The 12,938-nt window shown below is 35.9% G+C and overlaps 1 protein-coding gene across 1 annotated transcript in view; it reads right to left on the bottom strand.

The window, feature by feature from the left end:
• LOC105668569 (fez family zinc finger protein erm-like) overlaps positions 1-12,496 on the bottom strand; it is a 31,887-nt gene extending 19,391 nt beyond the window's left edge. Inside the window, exon 1 of the mRNA XM_012361020.2 lies at positions 11,588-12,496. The gene's annotated coding sequence lies outside the window, so the exon portion shown is untranslated. The remainder of the gene's footprint in view (positions 1-11,587) is intronic.
• Between the last annotated feature and the right edge of the window lie 442 nt (positions 12,497-12,938).

Here is a 12,938-nt window from a genome sequence, read left to right as displayed (position 1 = left end):
GAGATATGTAAAAATATCTCAATGGCTGGCAGTTCGGTAAGATACGAGAAACCTCATCCGGGTTCTGAAAAGCACTCACTTCCTGAGCAGCCAATCTTATCTGATGCCAAGAGCTGATTGATATCTCGATATAGTCCTGAGAGAGGGGTGGTTCGAGTCTCATCCGCCATAAACCACCCCCATCGGCTTTATGAACTGTGCGTAGGGTAGCTGAACATTTAGTATCTCGGAGGTAGGTACACATTTAATCATAATCTAATATTTAAAAGGTAATTTCACGGCCTGTTTACTTCGTGCAATCCGCCTACCCTCACATCGCTCCATTCTCTTTCCCCTTCGCGGTGTGCACGCTACTTCGACCAATGCTAAAGTATGAGAATCGCGTTTTCATAAACGGCACCACTTCTCACGGTTTCCATCAATATTATCTCCACGTGCCAGACCAGCGATTATATATTACACTTGCAACTTTGAATTTATTTGCAAGCGAACGTTACACGCTGATTGGGTCGCTTAGATCAATATTACAAAGTTAATTTCACAATAAATTTAGTTTTCTATATTTTCAAAATTTTCAAAGTTACTGAATAATTTGTGGCACAATTTATAAATTATAGTCAATTTAGATTACAATTACAAATGTAATTTTTGCCACACTTTTAAACTTGGCAAGTGTTTCTCGCACTTCTCTATTTTTATTCTTATGCGTAGTCTCGCTACAATCAACAGCTTAATCAAGATACACTGTAATTACTACTTGTCACTTAATCGCATTGCAACACACACTCTTTCAACTTTTAATTTCTTCACAGAATTGCTCGTTCAGTGACTTGAATCATGATTATCGTGGTTACATTCATTTGTATATCATTTGTATGTCCAGGGCAAGGAACTATTTGTACCAGGAGAGACCAGGCATCACACAAGGAGGTGAAAACGTTAGATATTATGTCCACGTGACCGGATAATGAAAAACGTAATGTATTCGTTTAACGCTCATAAACAAGCGAGCGGGCATTGTTATTATTGCGGGTGAGCCATTGCGATTAATCGCCTGCCGTTGATTCATTCCGCTTAATTTATACGTAAATTATACCCGGTCGCCCTTTCGGTGCTCAGTGAATAAGCATGAACTTCCGGTGTCTGTGCACCTCGGTTTTGTTCTACGGTATGCTCGCGCGTCCAATCCCATGAGCTTAGAACGCTTTATTCGCGGCAAAAAGTAATTGCGTATTAACAACAATAAAGTTTATAAGTTATACCGAGATAGAAATGTGTAATAATACATGTGCTAATTCGTCTATGTATTTTGCTCACATTATCGAGTAGACTATCAATAACCAAGCTATTATTGTCAACTGCGATAATGATATTAAACTCTGTGCTGATAATAAACTTCTGATGAAAAGATAACGAATAATTATCGGCATTTTTATGAATGCAAAGATTATATCAAAATATTAACGCATTGTTCGGAAAAACCCAATTGCAAATTTTATTCGCTACATTTTCATCTTTAATTGCAAAAATTAATGACAAAAATATTATAAAGTTATTTAAAAATACATATATAAAATACATATAAAATAATAATCCTTAAAACTGTTGAAAATAATTGTTTGGTACGCAATGTAACTGGTATCAATATAAACAAGTATTTTTTTCTTTTTTCGGAAATTATAAAAACGGGCAAAATATTTAGTACCTTTTTTAAGATATTGTTAGTGCTTCACAAAAATTCCATATGAAAGTGAGATAATTTCTGCATTAGCTGATCAAGTATACGAGCATGCTTCACTGCGCTATCTTCCTTTACCTTGCTTTATTTGCTATCTTTCTCTTTAAAGGTACTCGAAATATCGTATTAAGCCTTACATTACTGGGAGGGTGATTGCAAGCCGATCCAAGATCGCAGGATCACGTTAGCCGCAGCTACTAATTACCGAGTGCCCCGTACTATCTCGATTACTTTAATTAACTGACCGCTTCGAATTAACGCACACTAAGCGAACGTTCATGCGTTCGGCTCGCAACGCGCAAACATGCAGCGCGCGCGCACGTTTGTGTTGGTCGTGTCACCAATTTGCCACTTTAATTTTTTCACGTACAAGCCTATAAGAGGATGACCTGGCTTGCCGCGTATCTCGCATGTGTGACCGTCCCCCGCAATATAAAACGCCGGCGGATAATTATATTTTCATCTCCCTATCGCATTACGATCCTATCTAAATGCGTAACGAGCACGCCTAACGGCGACAGAGTTATTATGTATATCGTGTATGTATATATATATCTATAATTATTTATTAGGCGAACCACACGGCGCCATCGTGATCTATCGCTTAATTATGGCCAGGTATTTAATTTGCGCGAGTGCAATTTGTATACAATGTAGGGAGGAGATGTGACTATGTTGATATTTGTGAAATATTACTCTCATAAAAATGAAATAACGAGGGACAAAATGTTTATAAAATACGTTACTTTACATGATGTGTGGACAGAATAAAATATATAATAGTACTTGTACAGTAGCGATCAGTAAAATGTACTCAGCAGGATTCTTCGAAATAACCTGTCTTTGATAAATACTGTAAGGGTGGGAAGAATTAAATTAGGTTTATTCGGGTATATATACATAATTAACACGAGCTAGGAATTAATTCAAGTTTACACTTATCTCAAAAAGTGTCGTGCAGTATTTATAAAAATGGTAAATCACCGAAAAATGACCGAAAGTGAAAAATCACAAATATCACAAAATATTAGTTATTATTAAAAAATATTAATAATTGCTATAATTAATTATTTGTTCCTATAATTGTTATACGTGTGAAATACAAATTTATTAAGCAAGTATTGTTTCTATTGTATATTGTTCTATTTTTATAAATATGTAAAAATATATTAAAACAATTCAACCAAAATGTTCTAATTAAAATTATAAGTCCGTTAATAATGCCCTTTAATATAAATTTTAGTACAGTACTTTGCTTTAGAGTTTAAAAAAAACAATAATTTCGGTGAGTACATTTCATTGACCGCTACTGTATAAACACAATACTAAACTTTTAGAACGATTTATGCCTTTGATTTCATAAGAAATATCACATGTGTGAGCATGCATCTCCAAAATAGTTTGGAATATAAGAAATATTTTTAAATCTCGATATTTTTAATATATAAAAATGTAAGAGATTGTGTGTGTTTATATATCCCTTATAATAAATCAAATCTAGCAATTAAATTTTTTTAATTGACATATGCTATTGCCTAAATTCTAAATGATACCTATTTATAAATCTTTCAAAATTATGTAAAATATATTAAATATATTTGTATAAAATAATAATTATTTAAATAGTAACATAATATTAAAAAAGCATGTAATACAATACGTTAAAGATATCTTTAGAATCTTAAATAAAAGACTTGATATATATATATATATATATTTTTTAATATTATTATTTGATCAATAATTACATTTAATATTTTATTTTCAAAATTTGTTGAAGATTAAAAAGTTCTGCTTGTAATTCCACTCGAATAATTTCCTAGCGTATGATGTTACAATCACAATTTCTTAAAATTTTTTTTGAATTCAGTTTACGAATAAACCTCCAGATAAGATGACTCATATCATGTTTTGAGTGAATGGATGCTTCCGAATCACATCGTTCAAATTCTTTTCACTACCGTGTACTAGACCGCCTTAATGCGCGTTAAATTGCGTTACGTCTACTTATTAGTCACGGCATGAGCAGGCTGCGTGCAACGTTGAAAAGGCAATCGTGTAATACGTCATAATTTCCATAGCGTGACTGGACACTCCTCCGGTATACCTTCAGCATTCTCTATGCATAAGCGCATACAAACGGCTGCGTTTTGTTTTTTTTTCTGGTTCCATAACTTTACATACTTTATCATTGATTTTATTCCAATCTAATTTCATTAACAAAAAATTGCTTTCTAATAATATGCTTTACTGAATCGATATTGCAAATAAAATAAAAACCAGTATTTGTATTTTATATCATATTTTAAATACATATGTTCACATCGCCGTATTTTATATCATATCTAAATTGTAATGAAAGATAAGAGATATCACAAATATATTTCTTAAGTCAAGTCGATGTGAGAAATGATCGCATTAAATTCGCGCGATGCTGCTCTTAAAAATCCAATTTTATTCTAAAGACATTTACATATAATGTGAAGCATAATGTGAAGCAGGTGACAGCAATGCTCGACGCGTGTCACCCATCTTCGTATAATTTCCACAAAACGCGACAGTGACGAGTCCTCGTTAAAATTTAATGGTCATGAAACTGTTTTTAAGGTTAGATGTACATTAAGGAAATATATAATAAAAAATTCAGTGAATTATTGCATTCTTGATGTGAATATCTCTTTCACTCTTATGATTATTTCTTCAATTATAAACACATTGCGAATCATATAGTTTGCGATAGATCTATTCATATTTCCTCACATTTTAATAAAATAACATTTGTCGCATGTCAAATACGCATATTTATACTCTTCGTTGATCAATAGAATTTGCTTTCTAATCAATTTTACATAAATGTGCGTATTTTATATATAAATACAGAGCACATAACTCTTCACCGGCTATGCAAGCGGTTTCACTATAATACACACATGCCAGCTTTCCACACGAGCCGAGTTAAATCCACTCCAATAAATTTTTCAGCATTCCGCTCGAAATATTGTACATGGAAATTATATTGTCTAGGTACGTTCGAAATTTAATCTGCAATATATCCCTGCTATTATTCCAACATGTATATTTTCTTCCAAAAGTTACAATTCGACTAAAATCATTTACAAGAAAATCACATGCAAGAACACACCACATGTGATTATAACGTATAGTAAATTTCAGAAGGGCGAAAGAATAGTGGCAGAAAATTTATTCACCGCAAAACTTGGCATTGAGAGAGAAACGAACAAAAGTCGCGATTGGCGTTACGAAACGGCACAGGTGAGGGTGCAGCGATAAATCAAGATAAACTTATGATAAACAAATTAGTCGGCGCGCCGCTGCCCCTTACTGGTGTTATTGTCTATCGTATATCTCCGTACAAATTACCGGCCGTCCCGTACACCGCGGGCTAACTGCCGCTCTTGAGTAGTCTTAGTGCTGCGTATACATACGGGGGTGGATATTCGAGGGGTAGGTTGAAATTAATGTACCACTTCCTCTCCTCTATGCGACCTCGTATTGCTTGTGTCAAGACAGCTTTTCTATTTACAGGGCCTCAGGTTTGATAGACAAAATTATTATAATGACAAATTCTCCTCAGTTAGATAGAAAAAATTGTATATACATATAATTCTAAATTTTAATAAAAATATTCTTAAGAACATAGATTAAGTTTCTGTTAAAGTTTATATTTAATTATCTAAAGTCTAAAAAATTCTCTATTATTAATTTATAATTTTCTATGTTTTCAAAGAAAATGTATGATTTTTAACACGCCATAATATTGAATTATTTTATTATTATAAATATATTGTTATAAATTATTACCAATTAATTGAATAAAGACATTGGACAAGAAGCACTTATATCGTTGCATGGTTCTCTTTCCCCGTTTTGTCTATTATAGTTTTAAATTATTTAACGCGCAAAATCTCGACCTATCTATCCTGAACAGATTGCTCTCTCGCTTTTTGAAGCCGACCCTGACTGAGCCACGCGATAAAGCGGTGTCGGCGGGAACGCTGTGGCGCAGAGAAGAAGCTAATTTTTTAAAGAGCACAGCGAGAAAGGGGTGCGAACAAGCGAAGCAACCCCGCGCGGCTACTCTATCCCCCTCGCACTCGCTGGCTCGCCGCCTCTCTGTCTCACGCTCGCTTCCTCTCGATTCGATCGCGCACGCAAGCTGTTGGAAGAGCCTCGGCTGCCGGCTCGTATTTCTCGCCCTCCAACAAGATACCAACCACCTTCGGCCCCATCCTCGACTCCGCGTCACGCATACACAACGTCCCACAGGCACATACTCGTGTACGTGTGTCCACCCACACACGCGCTAATCGTACAACCGACAGCCACCCGCCGGCCGCGAGCAAGGCTTGTAGCGCTGCAAAGTGTTATCTGACTAACCATCTCACTGATCCTTGGCCCGAGACGACGGGCCGTGAGGGAGGCGAGTGCGGGCGTAATAGGGTGGTGGTCCCTAAGTCATGGATAGCTTAAAACAGCTCGGGCTTAAAGACCGTTCCGCGCATTCACTGAATTTACAGCATTGCGGCCTCCAATCAATTCCTTCCACCCCGCAAAAAAATCTAGACGTACACAATAAACGTATCTGCTGCGGTAACATCAAATCATCAGATACGCAATATCGTTACGCGAGCAAGAAATCTAGTCGAGGAAAAACTAAAGAACATAAAAATATGACATGTACAGAATATGTATATCATTGTAATGTACACGAAAATATTATTGCACAACATTTTCACTTTTCAACATTACTATCACTCGCCAAAATACAACATTTCTCGAATGTGCAAACTTATGAGACAAAATGCAAAATTAAACTATCATCGCCTCGTACGTGGCAGACATTTGCGCTTTACACTGATTTAAAGCAAATTAACGCGGCAATTACAAGAGAGATCACGGTACCGAGTATGTTATCGAATTAACCATCACCATGGTTCTTGGTGCGAAGCGGAGTGTCAGTGAGAAAAACCGAGATAGTGGGAAGGTGTTGCAGATAGTTGCACAAAACTTAAATCTACGTGCCTCAAATTCCACAAGCAACAATTTCCGTCCCTCGCCGTTTGGATACTTAAAATACTTCGGTTTACTCTTCCGGTTCGCGTAATCTTCCCCCGAGTTTCAACGCTCCGCATCATTTCTCATGGGATCGTCCGATGAAAAGGCATTTCACGAGGAATAGCAACGCCGCTGTCGAAGAACGAGTTTCCCGAACCAGTGATATCTCTAATCAACGGGGCACGTTAGCCCGTTATCAATTTTACAAGATTGAAAACGAAAATATATTAACACATCATATTTATCATTATTATCGAATATAACCAAAGACATAAAAACTAGAAAAGCCTTTAAAGAGTAACAATGTAATATGTTTACATATAATTTTTGGAATTTACAAATAGTATTATCCTTCTGATGTTCTTTAATATATTTAAATATCAAAAAAAAATTTACATAAACAAATTAAAAAAATTTTTTTTTACATACATGTCGCTTTTTGTGGAAATATAACTTTTCGTCACAAAAGTTAAGTTTGCAATAAACGATGAATATTTAAATGCTTAAGCCAACAGTAATAAAAATTTATTTTTAATCACCTGGATATAACAATTACACTCACTGCACTTTATAATCGAAAAATGCGTCTGTTCGTTGAGAAAAAGATCCAAGGATGATTGTGCAACGAGACAGCCCGTGCGATGACGTCCGGTAAGATCCTGCGCGGAGCCTCTCTTCAAATATTAGCGGAGGATGCCGGGGTCTCCCTTTGAACCGGAATCCCCAAAATTTCTATAGCGAATAATCGGAGACAGCTGGCTCGATGCGAAATCAAGTAGCGTAATAATGCCGGAGACTGCACGGCGGGGAAAATAAAGCGAGAAAGGAAGTCGCGGCGGCCCCATTGAATTCGAGGACGTTCTCGCGCTTTCTTCCGTCGTATGTCAGTTACGTGGGGGTGAAATTAAGCAAGTTTTTTTACTGATATCTTACGGAACAATAATATCTCTTCATCTATCTAATTTTAATTACTGAAACGTATTATCTTTCAATAATTATCAGTATCGTAAATATGTTTACATAATTATTCTTAAATTTTAAAGAATGCATTTATCATACGAGTTTACTTTCTTTTCCTTTGTAGATTTGGCTTTTGAAATAATATGCAACTACCGAATATTTAACATTACCTTAAACTATTATTTTTACTTACATATTTTTCAATATACAATATTTATTTATTTATTTATTTTTACTCGACTCTTTTCTATTTATTTTATTATTACTGTATACCATGATGGTGCACAATAAGATTTTATCTTCTTCAAGCTATTTGAGCATAGATTAACAGAAATAGAAACACCTAAACATTTAATGTAAGAAAAAAAAAGGTTTTTAGATAATTCAGATATGGATTTTGCAAAGCACTTACACAAAACCAATATTTTACTATTTCAGTAAAGAAAAATAACTATGCGTTTAAAAGTAATAAAATATTGAATAACAATTTCTTCTTCTATACTAAACTTTTTCATTCTTGTTTTCCAAAACATGTTTTCCAAAACTCTGATTGCCGTAACTTATTTTGCAATAATATGGTTTATTTTCATAACTATTTATGTATTTAAACTTATTAAAATCTCAAGCTGGTATTATTTAATTTATTTATAATCCAAAAAAGTTTTTAAATAATCACTCAAACGTGCGCGAAATTATCTTACAATACTTAAATCGTGAAATTACAGCAAATAGAGTATTATTTGAATATTTTGTTAAACTGTTCGATTTTCAAAAGATTGCTGTCATAATTTAACATCCAAAGACAAAAATTCGTACACTAATTAAGCGATCATTTGCGTAAACGCGAAATTTTACTTTACTTATGTTAGTTTGCAATAAAATTCGCGTAAAATACAAGTGTATGTGAATACTTAAGACACTCCTCGAACATAATTGGACGAATTGGCCAATAAAATGACATCAGGTTTTTCGACTGAGCCGGTCGTATCTCAGCGCTGACAATTAATGTCGCGATGTGTCGCCCAATTTTAACACCGGCGTACGAAATGATGCAGGACGCTCGATAAATATGCTAATCACACCTCGCGCGCTCTTAAAGTTTGCTACTTAGTCGTTGTAAGTTCCTCAGGTGCCCTCGTAATATTCGATGACAAACTTGACGTGTACCCGCAATATTATGATGAAGAATCGCCTAAATCGCACGATTTCGGCACGAAAGCAATCTTATAATAATCGTATAATATGAGACATATGCGTGACACATTTCTATTACTTATTTCGGAATAAGAGACTTGGCACGACTTTCCTCGTATATAAAACTCTCTATAACTACTCACGACAAAGAATTGCATTTCTATAACTGATCATCAATATTATGTATTTATTCACAAAAACATTAAATATATTTTTTTAAATATTTTGCAATTTTGTATACTATACATTGCTGAAATAATTTATTAATTGCAATTAATAATAATCAATTAAAAATTAAATCTTTTATTTTCCAACAAGATTTTAAAATTTCAAAGCTTTATGTGTGCATAGTTTTAAAAGTTGCTCGACTTTAAAATGTCAAAAAACCAAGATTGCATAGTTTCAAAGTTCCAAAGTTCTAAAGCTTCAAGACAATATTTTACAAAGTACAATAATTTGCAAATTCTATGTCTTCAACAGTTAACAGAGATTATTGATTATATCTACTTTTCTAATCACTTATTGTGATTTTATTTTCCAATATTTATCCATGATATGCGAAATCGCATTGTACCGATATATTCGACAATGTAGAAGCCTTTCCATCCTCGATCCAAGGAATCTAGAAAATCAGGACGCAGCAGCCGTTGAGGCGGCTTATCCCGCGGGAGAGAGTGTTCGCCGATACAATGAATAAACAACGAAGCCGCGCGCGGTCGAATGAGCTCGGGTGCGCGAGGCCTTATATTGGGATATTAATCGCCGTACCAGGCGAACGCTCTCCGCTCTCAGAGTGTTTGCACAAGATTTGAAGAGGCTGCAACACCAAAGCGCTACGCCTTGCCTTGCCGCTCTGCCTTCCCCCCGCGCTTTTAAGCGCAACGAAACACTACAAGACCCTTCCTCCGTGCTCGAAAGCCCTGAGTACTCGCTCGAATACTCGGATACTTCGGACGTGCGCTCAAACGTAGGGTACTTAGGTAGCAGTATGTAGGTAGGTAGCTGTGCAGGCAAACCTCGAAAATAATAGCCGTCGATGGCACGAGCACTGTGTTTATAAAACATGGACGGGGCGAACTAATTGTTCGTTAATTTCCAGTGGCACTTACCGCGCCGTTACTACTTCGAACGCGCGTTTGTTTGCGCGCACTGCGCACGTACGTATTTTGGGTACGCGAATTGTTACTACCCCTTCATGGCGATCGTCGGGGCGCTGAATGCTGAACGTTTTTATCGCCAGTATGATACATTGCGTATACATTTGAATAGTTAACGGGAGGAAGAGATGAAGAGCTAGATTGCTGTGTTTGTACAACGCAGATGGACGATGAGGTCGTCGGTTAATCATGTTGTTCGCATCGATATCTTCCTTTCAAAGACATTTGTTGCGAGACAAATTCGTGACAAATAGAGTTAAGCATTGTATGTATCACAAAAAATAAGCGATGCAACAGGATTGCATTGACAAATCTTATAATTAATTTATATGTAAACACTTTATAGATATATTATAAAAGTTACATGTAAAAAATAATCGAAATATTACGGAATCAATCATTTCTATGTTATCCTACATCGTAATAACTTGATTTTATAGAAGTTTAAACTGTCTTTCCCCACCTTTCAAGATCTTAACATTTTCTTTTATATTCATTTTATAATTAATCAACATTAAACAATTGAAAGAGTGAAATCTCTGCGACGCTACAATGACATCTCTAAATATTCATTTTACTTCTAATTATTTTGTTAAATTTAAAAAAATTTATTTTAAAATAAAAATCAATCTCTTATTAAACAATAATATAACTAGCAATCGTGTCTTTATTGCTTATTTTTCAAACGGTTGAATCTTCTTTGAACGCATTTACTGATTGCACGCATCCCGCTTTCAGCGCGAGAGGACGAAATGTGACGCAATGCGACGGGCGTTTTAATCCATTTAGGATTCTCCGGATGCAAAAAGCGGTATATATCTTTGCTTTATCCGTCCATGAAATCTGGCTAATTACACCGAGCCTTTGATCTCAAAATCTACCCTTCGATTGATGAATTTCTGTATTTTAGATTGTAGATGTGCGTACGCGAATGTGTCAACTCTTCACTACAGAATATCATATTATTGTTGAAAATATTTGTCATATGGAAGTCGATCGATATCATGCAACAATTAAACGCATCTTTATAATAACAAATATAAAAAATATTAATATATTTGTGTTATATATTAATATTCTTATATCAAAAATCTTAATTTACTTGCATAAAAATAACAGCAAAATAAAATCTATGTACAATCGACAAAACTTAAAAAATAAAAGATATATAATTATTTTATATTACAAATTTTGCATTATTTCTATTTATACAGATTGGAATATGAATAATATAACTCAGTTTTAATAAAATTTGTAAAATAAAGAATTAATAATATTTCGCGAATTTTACTATCGCAAATTTCGGTTGCTATTTAAAAAACAGTTGCAAAATAATTCAATAATAATTTATAAAAAGTAAATTTACAAAAAGTAACATTTAAAAAATGTGAAATATACTGAAGGCTATTCAATCTAACAATTTTTAATTCAAAATATTACTCTTATAATTCTTTATACTTACAGAAATTGTGGAAATTTTGCTGTCTATAATCGACCCCAGCCACACAGCTCACAACACGACTTTTCTTCTACCAGCCCAAACACTTTCACCAACTTTCGATTAATAGTCGAACGTTCAACATCGAATATAATTCAGATATCGCATAAAGTTCTTTCCCATTAATCACGGCACGTGTTCTTCATACCGTTTTTAGCAGTTATAGATATTTGCCGCAAATATATAATTTCAGATTAAACACATCGCGACACGAATCGATGTCACCAAATTCAGGAGTCCCTCGTCCTCGCGAAAATGGAGCCTCCGAGACGATTTGACAATCGACACTTCAATGATCAACTTTACATTATCCTGACTGTCCGTCGGCATCATCAAGATTCTTGATTTCAGTCCTCTAGTTAATTCACTTTCCATGTTTATAATTATCAATAACGTCCTGCATCTTTATCGAACTGGTCCTTTCCCTTCATTTTTAATTTATCCACAAAAACGGGATACAAATCTCAAGTCTCTTCGGCGAAAGACTGAATTACGATCTGAAAGATTGAGCTCGATGAGTCATTTTATACCGAAAGCTACGTTGTTTCAACATTATTATCATTGAAGTCAATCATCTCGTAGAACAAAACATGCTTTGCAGCAATCTTAAAATTGATTCTTCTCTATTATTCCCTGATCTTTTCTCTTAATAAATTTCAGCTCAGTGTTTTTAATCTCGAAGGACGATCCGATTGGTTCACTAATCTCCGGCCGATGTCACACACGATACACGATTCGGATCACTTCCGGGAAAGCTCCCAATGTCCGGAATAGACGAATCCGATGATTTTCGATGGATGGGTCGTGAATGGATCGCGACGGCGACCCCGGGGCGACGGTTGAAGACGCCGTTCACCGCTGGTGAGGATGACGTGTGTGCGCTGCCTGCTGGCGAGCCGCGAGAAGTTTCCAGCTGCGCCACGAAGGGTGAAGGGCGAGGGAACGGAGGAAGGTTAGCAACAACCACCAGCGTGGGCGGTGCAATGGGCGGAGCTACGCCGCGGCCCGTCCTCGTTGCTCGACCCGTGTCACCCCGTAGAATTCTTCATCCCCGCATTCCTCGGCCCCGGTGTTCTATCTTTCCCGCTTTTACCCATCGGGATGTCACGACGCGGCTATTTCGTTTCTGTCTGCCGCGCGAGTTGCTCGAACACGCGGCAGGAAGGGCGAGGCGCGACCGGCGACGTCAAAAGTGCAGGCGAAAGCTCACTCTCCTCGACTTTCGAGTTCGACACTTTGCATCGATCCTCCTTCGGAGCCGAGGCGTGGACTCCTTCTTGGCCTAATTCGTTCGTCGCCGCGTCGGCCACCGATC

The sequence above is a fragment of the Linepithema humile genome, chromosome 5 (assembly GCF_040581485.1).
Source record: "Linepithema humile isolate Giens D197 chromosome 5, Lhum_UNIL_v1.0, whole genome shotgun sequence".
NCBI lineage: Eukaryota > Metazoa > Arthropoda > Insecta > Hymenoptera > Formicidae > Linepithema > Linepithema humile.
Note: the sequence above shows the minus strand (reverse complement) of the source record. Positions and strands in the feature narration are given on the sequence as shown.